This window comes from Pelobates fuscus, chromosome 6, assembly GCF_036172605.1.
Source record: "Pelobates fuscus isolate aPelFus1 chromosome 6, aPelFus1.pri, whole genome shotgun sequence".
Taxonomy (NCBI): domain Eukaryota; kingdom Metazoa; phylum Chordata; class Amphibia; order Anura; family Pelobatidae; genus Pelobates; species Pelobates fuscus.
In genome coordinates this window covers 23,631,605-23,646,487 of record NC_086322.1, presented here as the reverse complement: position 1 = coordinate 23,646,487, position 14,883 = coordinate 23,631,605, and the positions used below count along the sequence as shown (strand labels likewise).

Sequence of the window (14,883 nt, the reverse complement as noted above, 5' to 3'; positions counted from 1 at the left end):
AGTTGACGGGAGTGGGGGGGGTTCCTGTATCCCGGAGTTGACGGGGTTCCTGTATCCTGGAGTTGACGGGAGTGGGGGGGGGGTTCCTGTATCCTGGAGTTGACGGGAGTGGGGGGGGGTTCCTATATCCTGGAGTTGACGGGAGTGGGGGGGGTTCCTGTATCCCGGGGTTGACAGGAGTGGGGGGTTCCTTTTTTTGTGTTGGGGTGTGAGGGTGGTGGAGTTGTTCCTGGGGTTGATTATTATTTGGGGGGGGGGTTGATTATTTATTGTGTTGGGGTGTGAGGGTGGGTGAGTTGTTCCTGGGGTTGATTATTATTATTGGGGGGGTTAATATTTACTGTGGTGGGGGGTTGATTATTGTGATGGGGACGGGGGGGTTGATTATTGTGTTGGGGACGGGGGTTGATTGTTTATCGTGGTGGTGGGGGGGTTGATTGTTTATCGTGGTGGTGGGGGGGTTGATTGTTTATCGTGGTGGTGGGGGGGTTGATTATTTATCGTGGTGGTGGGGGGGTTGATTATTTATCGTGGTGGTGGGGGGGTTGATTATTTATCGTGGTGGTGGGGGGTTGATTATTTATCGTGGTGGTGGGGGGTTGATTATTTATCGTGGTGGTGGGGGGTTGATTATTTATCGTGGTGGTGGGGGGTTGATTATTTATCGTGGTGGTGGGGGGGTTGATTATTTATCGTGGTGGTGGGGGGTTGATTATTTATCGTGGTGGTGGGGGTTGATTATTTATCGTGGTGGTGGGGGGGTTGATTATTTATCGTGGTGGTGGGGGGGTTGATTATTTATCGTGGTGGTGGGGGGGTTGATTATTTATCGTGGTGGTGGGGGGGTTGATTATTTATCGTGGTGGTGGGGGGGTTGATTATTTATCGTGGTGGTGGGGGGGTTGATTATTTATCGTGGTGGTGGGGGGGTTGATTATTTATCGTGGTGATGGGGGGTTGATTATTTATCGTGGTGATGGGGGGTTGATTATTGTGGTGGAGGTGTTGATTATTTATCGTTATGGAAGGGGTTGATTATTTATCGTGGTGGTGGGGCGGTTGATTATTTATCGTTATGGAGGGGGTTGATTATTTATCGTTATGGAGGGGGTTGATTATCGTGGTGGGGGGGTTGATTATCGTGGTGGGGGGGTTGATTATCGTGGTGGGGGGGTTGATTATCGTGGTGGGGGGGTTGATTATCGTGGTGGGGGGGTTGATTATTTATCGTGGTGGTGGGGGGTTGATTATTTATCGTGGTGGTGAGGGGGTTGATTATTTATCGTGGTGGGGGGGTTGATTATTTATCGTGGTGGTGGGGGGTTGATTATTTATCGTGGTGGTGGGGGGTTGATTATTTATCGTGGTGGTGGGGGGGTTGATTATTTATCGTGGTGGTGGGGGGGTTGACTATTTATCGTGGTGGTGGGGGGGTTGATTATTTATCGTGGTGGTGGGGGGGTTGATTATTTATCGTGGTGGTGGGGGGGTTGATTATTTATCGTGGTGGTGGGGGGGTTGATTATTTATCGTGGTGATGGGGGGTTGATTATTTATCGTGGTGATGGGGGGTTGATTATTTATCGTGGTGATGGGGGGTTGATTATTTATCGTGGTGATGGGGGGTTGATTATTTATCGTGGTGGGGGGTTGATTATTTATCGTGGTGGGGGGGTTGATTATTTATCGTGGTGGGGGGGTTGATTATTTATCTTGGTGGGGGGGTTGATTATTTATCTTGGTGGGGGGGTGATTATTTATCGTGGTGGGGGGGTGATTATTTATCGTGGTGGGGGGGTGATTATTTATCGTGGTGGGGGGGTTGATTATTTATCGTGGTGATGGGGGGGTTGATTATTTATCGTGGTGATGGGGGGGTTGATTATTTATCGTGGTGATGGGGGGGTTGATTATTTATCGTGGTGATGGGGGGGTTGATTATTTATCGTGGTGATGGGGGGGATTGATGATTTATCGTGGTGATGGGGGGGTTGATGATTTATCGTGGTGATGGGGGGTTGATTATTTATCGTGGTGATGGGGGGGTTGATTATTTATCGTGGTGATGGGGGGGTTGATGATTTATCGTGGTGATGGGGGGGTTAATGATTTATCGTGGTGATGGGGGGGTTGATGATTTATCGTGGTGATGGGGGGGTTGATGATTTATCGTGGTGATGGGGGGGTTGATGATTTATCGTGGTGATGGGGGGGTTGATGATTTATCGTGGTGATGGGGGGGTTGATGATTTATCGTGGTGATGGGGGGGTTGATTATTTATCGTGGTGATGGGGGGGTTGATTATTTATCGTGGTGATGGGGGGTTGATTATTTATCGTTATGGAGGGGGGTTGATTATTTATCGTTGTGGAGGGGGGTTGATTATTTATCGTTGTGGAGGGGGGTTGATTATTTATCGTTGTGGAGGGGGGTTGATTATTTATCGTTGTGGAGGGGGTTGATTATTTATCGTTGTGTGGGGGGTTGATTATTTATCGTTGTGTGGGGGGTTGATTATTTATCGTGGTGGGGGGGTTGATTATCGTGGTGGGGGGTTGATTATCGTGGTGGGGGTTGATTATTTATTGTTATGGTGGGGGGTTGATTATTTATCGTTGTGTCGGGGGTTGATTATTTATTGTTGTGGAGGGGGTTGATTATTTATTGTTGTGGAGGGGGTTGATTATTTATTGTTATGGTGGCGGGTTGATTATTTATCGTGGTGGTGGGGGGTTGATTATTTATCGTGGTGGTGGGGGGTTGATTATTTATCGTGGTGGTGGGGGGTTGATTATTTATCGTTGTGGAGGGGGGTTGATTATTTATTGTTATGGTGGGGGGTTGATTATTTATCGTGGTGGGGGGGTTGATTATTTATTGTTATGGTGGCGGGTTGATTATTTATCGTGGTGGAGGGGGTTATTTATCGTGGTGGGGGTTGATTAGTTATCGTGGGGGGGTTGATTATTTATTGTTGTGGAGGGGGTTGATTATTTATTGTTATGGTGGCGGGTTGATTATTTATCGTGGTGGTGGGGGGTTGATTATTTATCGTTGTGGAGGGGGGTTGATTATTGTTATGGTGGGGGGTTGATTATTTATCGTGGTGGGGGGGTTGATTATTTATTGTTATGGTGGCGGGTTGATTATCGTGGTGGGGGGGTTGATTATTTATCGTTGTGGAGGGGGTTATTTATCGTGGGGGGGTTGATTATTTATCGTTATGGTGGCGGGTTGATTATTGTTATGGAGGGGGGGTTGATTATTTATTGTTATGGTGGGGGGTTGATTATTTATTGTTATGGTGGCGGGTTGATTATTTATCGTTGTGGAAGGGGTTGATTATTTATTGTTATGGAGGGGGGTTGATTATTTATTGTTATGGAGGGGGGTTGATTATTTATTGTTATGGTGGGGGGTTGATTATTTATTGTTATGGTGGTGGGTTGATTATTTATTGTTATGGTGGGGGGTTGATTATTTATTGTTATGGAGGGGGGTTGATTATTTATTGTTATGGTGGGGGGTTGATTATTTATTGTTATGGTGGGGGGTTGATTATTTATTGTTATGGAGGGGGGGTTGATTATTTATCGTGGTGGGATCCCCGGTCTCCCATAAGATGGCGGGCTGTGCTCCTTGCTCGGCTTGCTGGGTGTAACCAGGCCGGTTGGTGGAGCTGCTCTCCCCGGCCGCCATTTTCTCCCCCAGGCCGCCCGCAGTGACTGAGAAATTACCTGTCCGCTCCGGCCCGCTAGCTGCTGCTCCGGGGCCCCCGGCCTGTCCGTTACCGAGTCCGCTGGGCGGGCTGGCGCGGTGTGGCTGGATTATCCCGGTATGGCTCCCGAGTCGCCGCCGTGTCTCCTTCACTGACCGCCTCACTGCGCGCGCTCCCCGTGCGTCCGCGTTCCCGACACGTCTCTCCTTCTACCAGCAGCAACGCGCGCGCTCCCGACAAGCCTCCACTTCTACCAGCACCACGCGCGCTCCCGACACGTCTCTCCTTCTACCAGCACAGCGCGCGCGGCCTCGGCACGCTTCCTCTTCTAAAAGCACCGCGCGAGCTTCCGCCACGTGACTCATCATCTTTCCAGACCAGCTACGGACTACATTTCCCGTCATGCTCAGCTAGACAGGAGAATGAGATGACATGAAGGGAATTGTAGTCTATAAGCAACACATCATTTCCAATACTGCGCTGAATGTTTATCCAGCTTTATAATCTGATGGTTTTCACTAAGCAGAGAATTGAGCAGGAAATTACAAAGTTTAGTCCAAAATAACCCAATATGTAAAATCCTCTTATTTGGTTGGTAGTTTTTTTTTTTTTTTTTTTATGTTTTGATGCCAATAAATGAAAATCCTGAAGTATTTCAGTTATTTTAAGATCATTTCATTGAAATAATAAACATTTCATGAGCTCCTCCCTTTATCGAAAATAAAAGCATTTCTGTAGAAATTTCTATGAATTACTGTCAGTCCAACAACAAAACACTATGAAATATTGATACCGGAGAAACTGACGGAAGCCAAGCACAGAGAGATGGACACAGGTTTCTTCAGGAAGGAAGAGATTCTTTATTGGATCACCGATCGGGACTCAGAGGGACTAGCGTCACCAAAATACAGCAAAGTCTGAGTACTGAATACATAGAGTACATTCCTTATATAGCACTGTAGCTCCTCCCACAATTAACTACACCCACACATACCCTTAACCTATTTAATAAATAGAGTCTAAACTCATCCATCCGGTCTAACCACGTGGCTCATCTGATACAAAGGAGAGGGACGCGTAATTCCAGTTCTTACATTCCTGCACCTGGTCAGTACAGTGATAACAGTATCTTAGCTACGTGTAATTAACTAACTGATACTACAAACACATATACATACATATGCCTTGTGGCAATCTTAGCCTGCTAAACTTGTATTTTACTGGAATTACATCACATTCCCCCCTTTGATGCCTCTGATATTTCACAATTACTTGAGGCATCACTTAACCTTGGTTTGCATATACCTCAGGTTACCATGAACCAGACCAGACTTATCTTATGATGTGAATCTTTTAACACTCATCTTCCTGCATTGGTTCTCCTTGATCTAGAGCCTTATACTTATATATCGCCATTATCTGTGCAGCAGCCTTCCTCTCTGCTATACTTCCTATCAGGCTTTGCACAGACCTAACTACTAAGGGTATAAGACACGGTAGGAGTAGACACAACAGTAAAATCAGTAGGACTCCACCTACCACTGCCTTAAGCCCTCCAAACCACTCATACCAGCTACCAAACCAACTACTTGGATTGTACCCTTTCCATACCTGAGTAGGCACATGCACTAGTTTAACCATATGGCTAGTAAGCTCAGCTATTGCTTGCCCTTCGTCATCTATTTGAAGACAGCAATTGCTCAGGTTAAACTTCCCACATACACCTCCCTCTACTGCCAAAAGGTAATCCAAGGCTAATCTATTTTGGTACACTGCTGTCCTCATCCTGGTATTATGCTTCGCTAGAAGATTGAGTGCTTGTGAGGTCTCATTAGTAATAATCTCAACCACCGCCTGTAATCTTATAATACGGTTGAGCATATAAATAGGGGTTCTATAACCAAAGGTACCATCTTCTGCCCACGTGGCTGGCCCATAATAATCTATGATACGCTGGGGAGGCCATTCATTATCTTCCCAGGTGCCTATCTCTAAGGGTCCCCTTTTCTTCCTATGATTCACATCATACACTTTAACACCTAAAGTCTCACCTGTTTCAATCGGTAACAAGAAGAAGGATGGTTTGAGCATACCCAACACACATGCCCCTTCCCAGTCCTGTGGCAACTCCGAATAGGCTTTCTTACCACAGATCCAGTACAAATTTGCTGGGGCTCTCCAGGTAGATGTGATGGATAAATCAAACCACACATCCTTTAAACTGGCATATCTAGCAAACGGGTTAGATGGTTCTGAGACATTTGAAGCCGACCACCAAGTTGTATTTTTAGTATCATCATCATAAGCTTTTTGCCCTAGACAAGTTAATTCTCCTACAGAAGTATTATACATTATTCCTTTCCTTGCTATGCAAACATAACCTATGATGGAGGTCTTTAATCTCCACTCAGATTTACCTCTAACACTCAAATGATAATCGGCTTGTGTAGATATTAGTTGGTCAACTGCCTCAGAACCGGACATTACCTCCTTTGCTTCCCAAGGCCATTGGTCTCCCATGTTAGTACCTCCACACACATAGCAGTTGGTAACATTAAGACTACCGGCAATACTTTCAGCTAGGTCAATGAACAGGTTTTTAGCGTTATGGGGGATCTTATTATCTATACTCATCTCTTCATAAAAGGAATGGTATACTTGATGAGTCTGGGAGGATACCGTATCAGTCTCTATTCCTATAAACAATAATGTCCCAGGATCTAAACCCGTCCCGTATATCTGAAACCCAAATAAATTTCCATACTTATCTAGGAACTTGTCGGGGTTATTAATAAGTATATGGACTGGGTTGCATTCCATAGACTTACAATAAGGGCTAGTCGGCAACTTAGTCACTATCATGTCTTTATCTACTGTCTGTCCCCAAGTCGCCCACCCCACACAAGACCAATATGGACAAAAGTTATAGTCTTTATTTGGGCATCTAGGACTCACATATTTATTTTTACTACTGGGACAAATATATTTATCATTAGACCCATACGTCCTCTCCCATCTAAGATCCCCACATACATTCCACGGTTTTCTACCACTTGATATCGCCTTACATGCATCAAATAGCAGAACACCCGAAGAATGTACGGATTCTAACACCGTCTTATTAATTAGGGTCCCCTGAGGATCTCCATTCCTGAGAGTCAACCAAATTGTACGAGGTTGATACTCTGGACTGAAGCACTTAGGTTCTCCTACTCCTAAATAGCACACACTATAGTCTATATTTAGGTATCTACATCTTGATACCTCTCCTTTACATTCGTATTGTGAATGCCAAATTAGGGTTTGGGAAATATGGTTACCTGTTCTCGTAGTCTTAATGCATACCTCACAGCTAGGAGTGTCGGTACCTCTACCTTCCTGAATATAAAAACACATATAAATAAACACAATCAAAAGCACATCTTTCGCCGTCATCCTCAGTCTTCGTCCGTGCGATGGAACCTCAGCTTCCAGGATGTGAGGGCTGCAGGGAATGGAGTTCTGCTCGTCTTCACAGGTGTCCCTTCGAGACTTTCCTGGCTTATACACTATGTGTTGGTAAGCGGACAGGCTTTATTATGGCCTTCTCACTCACACCTGTAACAATAAAATTTGTAATCCACAATAATTCCTCGTTACTCCGACTGAGTAGTGCGTTTCAACCGGATCTTGCAGGGATTCTCTGGATCTGCTGTAATTTGCCAAGAATCGACTGCTGCTGGTTTAACCCTGGAGTGATGTATCCACGGAGTTACTTCGGCTACTTTTATCGCTGTAGGGGTAGACAAAAGAACAACATAAGGACCTCTCCACTTGGGCCCTAACGGTACATTATTCCACTCTTTAATCCACACTTGATCTCCTGGATGATAACTATGAACAGGGGGATAAATATTCACAGGTAATCTATCTTGTACCCATTTCTGTACCTCCTCCATAGTCTTACCCAACTCTACAACCTGCTGCCGGGTAATTCCTTCTCCCAACTGACTCAAGTCCCCCCTTAAGTTACCAAGTACGGGAGGTGGTCGCCCATACATGATTTCAAAAGGAGAGAGGCCCATCCTTCTGGTAGGGGTACTGCGGATTCGCAATAAAGCTATGGGTAAGAGAACGTTCCACTTAAGTTGGGTTTCCTGACACATTTTAGCCAACTGGTTCTTTATAGTTCTATTCATTCTCTCTACCTTACCAGAACTCTGGGGTCTATATGCAGTATGAAGCCTCCACTTTATACCAAGCATATGAGTCAGTTGTTGTAGGCACTGATGAACAAAAGCTGGACCATTGTCCGATCCTATAGAACAGGGTAGTCCATATCGGGGTATTATTTCTCGTAGCAGGAATCTTACAACTTCTCCTGCTTTCTCTGTACGAGTAGGACATGCTTCTACCCAGCCTGAATAGGTGCACACAATTACCAACAGGTAACGATGTCCACCCGATTTAGGCATTACTGTAAAGTCTATTTGTAGATCGGACATGGGGAGTCCCCCCATAAACTGGACTCCTGGTGGCTTTACTGGTCCTTGTCTTGCATTATTCTTAGCACACGTTACACATCTGCGTACAATGGCCTGAGTCAAGTTGGACAATCTTGGTATGTAGAAATGTTTCCTGAGAGATTCTTCAGTACTGTCTCTCCCAGAATGTGTCCCGTTGTGATAATTTTGGACAATTTCTACCGCTAGTGATGCTGGTATGACTATTCTTCCATCTTCTAGCTGATACCACTTGTTCTCCAAATACTTTCCCGGTTCAGTCTTTAACCACTCCTCTTCTTGAGCTGTATAAACTGGAGTCCATTGGGACAGTGGAGTTGGTATAAGAGCAGCTATATGCCCCACATACTCCTGTCTTCCTGATTCAGCAGCACGCTTAGCTGCACTATCTGCCATCCGATTTCCCTTGGTTACATCACCATCTCCTCTCAGATGCGCTCGACAATGTATGATACCGACTTCTTTCGGCTCCCACACTGCTTCCAATAGTTGTAGGATTTCAGCTGCGTACTTGATTTCTTTGCCTTCTGAATTCAGTAGTCCTCTTTCTTTATACAAAGCTCCGTGGGCATGAGTGGTTAAAAACGCATACTTAGAGTCCGTATAGATATTTACTCTTAAACCTTCAGCCAATTGTAACGCTCGTGTTAGTGCTATTAATTCTGCCTTTTGTGCTGATGTTCCTTTCGCCAGTGGCCGAGCTTCTATCACCTTGTCTATTGTTGTTACTGCATATCCTGCATAGCGGATCCCTTCTTTCACATAACTACTGCCGTCGGTGTAATATTGAACATCGGGGTTCTGGATGGGAAAATCACGAAGATCTGGTCTACTTGAAAATACTTCATCCATTACTTCCAAACAATCATGTTGACTTTCAGTAGGTTGCGGCAAAAGGGTAGCTGGATTTAAGGTGTTTACAGTCTCTAAATGCACTCTTGGGTTTTCACACAACATTGCTTGATACTTGGTCATACGGCTGTTACTAAACCAATGATTTCCTTTGTAATCCAACAACGTCTGTACTGCATGTGGGACTCGTACATAAAGTTCTTGACCCAGAGTGAGTTTATCGGCTTCAGCTACTAGCAGGGCGGCTGCAGCTACGGCTCTTAGACAAGGTGGAAGTCCGCTGGCCACTGCATCCAGTTGCTTAGACATGTAGGCAACAGGTCTTTGCCATGATCCCAAGTACTGTGTCAATACTCCCACAGCCATTCTTCTTTGCTCGTGTACATATAAGTAGAATGGTCGTGTGTGATCAGGTAGACCTAATGCTGGGGCACTCATCAAAGCCTTCTTCACATCTTCAAATGCCGTTTGCTGTTCTTGGGTCCATAAGAAGGGGTCGTGCTCTGTACCTTTGATGGCTGCGTACAGAGGTTTTGCCAGTATCGCATAGCTGGGAATCCATATCCTACAGAAGCCTGCTGCCCCCAAGAATTCTCGCACTTGTCTTCTATTCTTGGGTATTGGTATTTGGCAGACAGCTTCTTTTCTCTCTGGCCCCATAATCCTTTGACCTTCAGAGATATGGAATCCCAGATACTTGACAGTTGGCAAACACAACTGAGCCTTCTTCCTGGACACCTTGTATCCTGCCTTCCAGAGAATATGTAGTAGATCGTGCGTTGCTTGCTGACATTTTTCTTTTGTAACTGCTGCTATCAACAAGTCATCTACATATTGTAACAATACACATTCTCCTGGGATAGACTCGAAATCCAGTAGATCTTGACTTAGAGCTGAACCAAATAGGGTAGGTGAATTTTTAAACCCTTGGGGCAGTCTTGTCCAAGTCATTTGGCGTTTTGAGCCCGTTACAGCGTTCTCCCATTGGAAAGCGAAAATACATTGGCTTTCTGCGGCAATTCGGAGGCAAAAGAAGGCATCTTTGAGATCTAAGACTGTGAAGTAAGTAGCCCCGCCCGGAATTAAAGCAAGCAGGTTATATGGATTGGGTACAACTGGATGTATGCTAACAACCGCATCATTGACTGCTCTTAAGTCCTGTACAGGTCGATACTCATCTGTACCGGGCTTTTGAACAGGCAGCAATGGGGTGTTCCAGGGGGAAGTACAGAATTTTAGGATACCATACCGTATGAACTTATCCAGATAGGATTGGATGTTCTTCTTAGCCTTCTGCGGAATGTGATATTGTCTTAGGCTCACTGGATAAACCCCATGTTTCAGTTCAATTTTTATTGGTGGAATATTGCGGGCCAGTCCTGGTGGGTTGTTCTCTGCCCAAACTCCTGGTATGTTAAACAATGTCTCATCACTCCTAGGGTTTTGGCTAGTCAACACTGTATAAAGTCGCCACTCTTCTTCCTTTGGTACGGATAAAGTCATAATACCTGAAGGTCCATTAAACTTTAAGGATGTTGTTCCATTTGGTAGGAACGTAATCTGCGCTTGTAATTTTGATAGCATATCACGTCCCAGCAATTGGACTGGACATTCAGGCATATAAAGGAATTGGTGTTTTACTACGTGGCCTCCCAATGTACAGAGTCGACTTTTAAGAACCGGTTTTTCAGCACTTCTTCCAGTTGCTCCTATCACAGTAATAGTCCTTCCAGATGGAGGAGCAACTAGATTAGTCACCACTGAATGTTCAGCACCAGTGTCGATCATGAACGCACTCCTTTTCCCCCCTATTGATACATCGACCATAGGCTCCGCTCGACCAAGGGGGATGGAGCCCGGTCGGTATCAATAGTCCTCCATGACAGTGTCAGCCAATCCTACAAAGTCCCTACCTTCTCTATCGCGGGACCTTTGCGCTGCTGGAATATACCTGTCTTCCCTAACACTTCCTCTGTTCCCATTACTCCCTCTATAACCATTACTCCCTCCGGGGCCTCCTCTACCTCTCGCTCTACCTCTAAAGTTTCCGTAGCCTGCCCTGGGTTGGTCTCTCTCGTACTGCTCTCTTTGCGGACATTCGTTCCTCCAATGCCCTTCTTCCTTGCAATACGCGCATTGATCCATACTCAAAGGCTCCCTACTCCATCTATTATTGCCTCTATCTGGGCCCCGTTTATCTACGCCTGCGATCGCTACCGCTAGCATATCAGCCTTTTTACGCATCTTGCGCTCTTCCTCTTTCTTACTTTCTGTATCCCTGTTCATATAGACCTTATTTGCTACCTCCATTAGTTGGGTGATGGACATACCTGCAAACCCTTCTAACTTTTGTAGCTTGCGCTTAATATCTCCGTATGCTTGGCTGACAAAGGCGGAGTTAACCATTCGGGAATTGTCTGCGTCTTCCGGATTAAAGGGGGTATACAAGCGGTATGCCTCCAATAATCGGTCATAAAAGACACTGGGCGCTTCATCGCTTTTCTGGATCACCTCAACTGTCTTCGACATGTTAATGGCTTTCTTTCCTCCGGCTTTCATGCCAGCAATTATAGCGTCTCTATAGGCTCTGAGTTGAACCATATCAGCACCATTTACGTTCCAATCGGGATCGGTGTTGGGATAGTGTGTCGCGGCCCATGCTGCTGGATTGGCTTGGTTCAAAGCACGGGCTCTATCCTCTAATGCTTTAATGGCTGCTTGATTTATTCTTGTCCTTTCCTCATTGTTAAATAAAGTCATTAGTAACTGCTGGCAATCAGCCCATGTCGGATTATGCGTCTGTACTATTGAGGTGAACAGATCAGTCATAGCTTGTGGTTTCTCAGTATACGAGGAATTATGGGTCTTCCAGTTTAAAAGATCGGTTGTGGTAAATGGGACATATACGAAGACTGGGTCAGCGTGTGCCATTTGACCTGCGGCATCGATATAAGCTGACCCGGGATTCAGACGAAGAGGCATCTGATAGTGCTTTAATTGTTGGGCACCAGTCAACTGTCGGGTTTGGATGGGGCTACGTAGAGAGGCGTCAGTCATGGGTTCCGGTCGGGGAGAGATAGGGTATGGGGATGTGGGAGGTCGGTTTTGGGAAAAGGTCGTAAATAAAACACTTCGAGCCGAGCTAGATGAAGCTTGACCGGAAGTCTGAAGTGGCGCCAAATCAGGATATTCGTTTCTAATGGGGGTGGATTCTGGTTCCGGAAGGGGAGATTTAGTACGAGGGGGGGTGGATCCTGTACTGGAGGAGGAAGCGGAAGTGGATGAGGGTAATGAGGGGAGGGGTGCAGGACTTCCTGCGTTTGCGTCACTTCTTCTTAACGGAAAGTAAGGGGGCGGCAAAGGGATCTCGGACTCAGGGGGCGTGTCCAAAATGGGCCTAACACCAGTCCTAGTGGACGAGCAAGTCCTAGCTACCATGAGGCGACACTGCTCCTCGTGGCATGTCTGGAGCCATTTTGGCGAGTCATTTACGGCCTGTCTCCAACAGTCAATATAAGGAAACTGGCCGTAAAGTTCAGGCCTACCCGATACAGCCACGTGTAAGCGCTGTACCAGAGTTGGATCCAAACTGCCACGTGGCGGCCATGCCGCAACCAAAGTAGGCCACTCCCTAGTACACAAAGTGACCAAACGTACAGGAGACATCTTTACCCCAAAATCACAAACTTTGAATCCCTTTTTAAAATTCTTAACCATACATCCTAAGGGATCCGGAATCGTTGACTGCGACGCACCCATACTTAACAATGGAACGTCGTCGACAACGAATACTATACACGCGTACTATTCAACAGTCACACCCGTTTCCTCTGGCAACAGCACCACGTGGTACGGTTACCAAGTGAAACGTACACAATAACAATAAACACTCAGGGAATTCCCGTACACACACAGCTGTTACACCAGTCACTATATAATCAATATTATGCCCTTTGGCGTAACTATACAGTCACCCACGCTATAATTCTCTATATACGAATTACCCGTCTATAACACACCCCAGTAACATCGTCTTTTACAAATAGCGGTTACAGTACGGTTAGCATAGGTCAAAGCACAAGTTAAGGTCACAATACAATTATTAGTGGTTATGGTGTTAAACATGCAATGGACGACAATGATTAGTACTTATTATATAATGTCAGTAAATATACAGGGTTATGGTACCGTGCACTATAATACAGCAACACACTATTAACACTCTCGCTAGACGGCTGAGCTCGCGCTATCTAACAAGATATACACTTTACTAAAACAATCGTTAACACATTTACAATTCCCAACTAAACTATTGGCCAGTACCTTGAATGGACTACCTAAAACTATATACACCCGTTTTGGTTAGCCACACTGCCCAATCACCACATATATAGCGAGCTAGAGAACCGAATTTACACAGGCGCCTCTTAGTTGCACTATCAAAAGTCTAGTGGGTTCCAAATTTACACGCCTTCCCACTTAGCCCAGATAGGATGAGAACTAGCGAACCGAATTTACACAGGCGCCGCTTAGTCTCCCGGTCCCTCCGACCTAGCGAACGTAATATACACCCTAGAACGCTAGTCTAGACAAGACACCGGTGTCCGGCTAGGGCTATTTACACCAGGACCCCGCCTGACTAACCAAATCAAACGGTCTGACTAAAGAGCGTTCGATCGAGCGGTGCGCCTTCGCTCCTTCCCTCCGACAGAGGGGGCAGATACACTGATTCAAAACCCCTTTGGGCCTACCGCACAATCGGTATACCCCTAGTGGGTCCTGCCGTCTAAAACAGCAGTTGTCTTACCTCCTCGTTCCTGAACCTGAGTTCACACTCATCGACGGGGACACCCCAGCACTTCTCACGTAGAGGCCGATGATCTCCTGGACAACAGACCAGTGGCGCCGAGACGAAGGGAGGTCCACGCAGAAGTTCAGGGGTGCAGCCGTAGAGAACGTGGGCAAAGATAGACCGTCTCACGCCTCTGCCTCTCAGCTACCGTTGAACGATGAGCTTCCCGGCCAATGCACCAAATGATACCGGAGAAACTGACGGAAGCCAAGCACAGAGAGATGGACACAGGTTTCTTCAGGAAGGAAGAGATTCTTTATTGGATCACCGATCGGGACTCAGAGGGACTAGCGTCACCAAAATACAGCAAAGTCTGAGTACTGAATACATAGAGTACATTCCTTATATAGCACTGTAGCTCCTCCCACAATTAACTACACCCACACATACCCTTAACCTATTTAATAAATAGAGTCTAAACTCATCCATCCGGTCTAACCACGTGGCTCATCTGATACAAAGGAGAGGGACGCGTAATTCCAGTTCTTACATTCCTGCACCTGGTCAGTACAGTGATAACAGTATCTTAGCTACGTGTAATTAACTAACTGATACTACAAACACATATACATACATATGCCTTGTGGCAATCTTAGCCTGCTAAACTTGTATTTTACTGGAATTACATCACAATATCACTGTCGTAACGTCATATTGTGGTGGAATCTCGGTAAAAATAAATTTAGTAGGCCGAGATTACCACGTGGCATGTGTACGTGCATATGCTGACGTATCGATCAGTTGGTTGCACGAGGCAAGATACGATCAGTAGTGTACGGAGCATGTGCAAGAATACAGGATATAGTATTCCCCCTCCTCCATTGTGCTGGACAAGCCATGCGGTCAAACAGGAAGTTAATTCTTATTTGTGTTGATTGGTTAAGAGAATGTGCGGGTGGAGCTTAATATGGGAGGAGTTATATGCCTATATAAGGAGCCTGCACTATTGTCCGGGGCT

General features: G+C 45.8%; 1 protein-coding gene across 1 annotated transcript in view; it reads right to left on the bottom strand.

Moving 5' to 3' along the window:
- ZNF638 (zinc finger protein 638) overlaps positions 1-3,904 on the bottom strand; it is a 54,839-nt gene extending 50,935 nt beyond the window's left edge. The window contains exon 1 of the mRNA XM_063425730.1: positions 3,739-3,904. The gene's annotated coding sequence lies outside the window, so the exon portion shown is untranslated. The remainder of the gene's footprint in view (positions 1-3,738) is intronic.
- Between the last annotated feature and the right edge of the window lie 10,979 nt (positions 3,905-14,883).